The sequence below is a fragment of the Eurypyga helias genome, unplaced genomic scaffold, assembly GCF_000690775.1.
Source record: "Eurypyga helias isolate BGI_N326 unplaced genomic scaffold, ASM69077v1 scaffold33180, whole genome shotgun sequence".
NCBI lineage: Eukaryota > Metazoa > Chordata > Aves > Eurypygiformes > Eurypygidae > Eurypyga > Eurypyga helias.
The window spans coordinates 1-423 of NW_010228153.1; positions in this window are offsets into that span (position 1 = coordinate 1).

Consider the following 423-nt stretch of genomic DNA (forward strand, 5'->3'; position numbering starts at 1 on the left):
GACTCTGGGGCAAATCGGGGCCCCTCCGCCCCTGTGATGCATCAGCCAGCCCCGCGCCCACCCCTGCCAAGGGTTACGAGGCTGGGAACACCCTTCAGCCCCACATCCCATGACCATAAATATTTGCCAGACCCCCCCATCCCTTCCCATTTCACAAGGGAAGAAGGAAAAAAGATTACAGGGCCCTTTATTTGCCAAGAAGAGGCGAACGATACAAGAGGTTTCACGCAAGATGACAAGCTCAGGAACAGGAAGGCCACGGGACAGAGGAGCTTCCTTGTAACAGGGACAAACGGGACTGGAGCTGGGTCTGGCCCGGCTCCAGCTCCCCTTGCATCGCTCCGGGCAACTTTATTTCGAGCTAGAGATCCACCGCAGCGGGATTTCTGCGTAGCTGGGGGGTTCCCTTCCACCGGCAGGCCA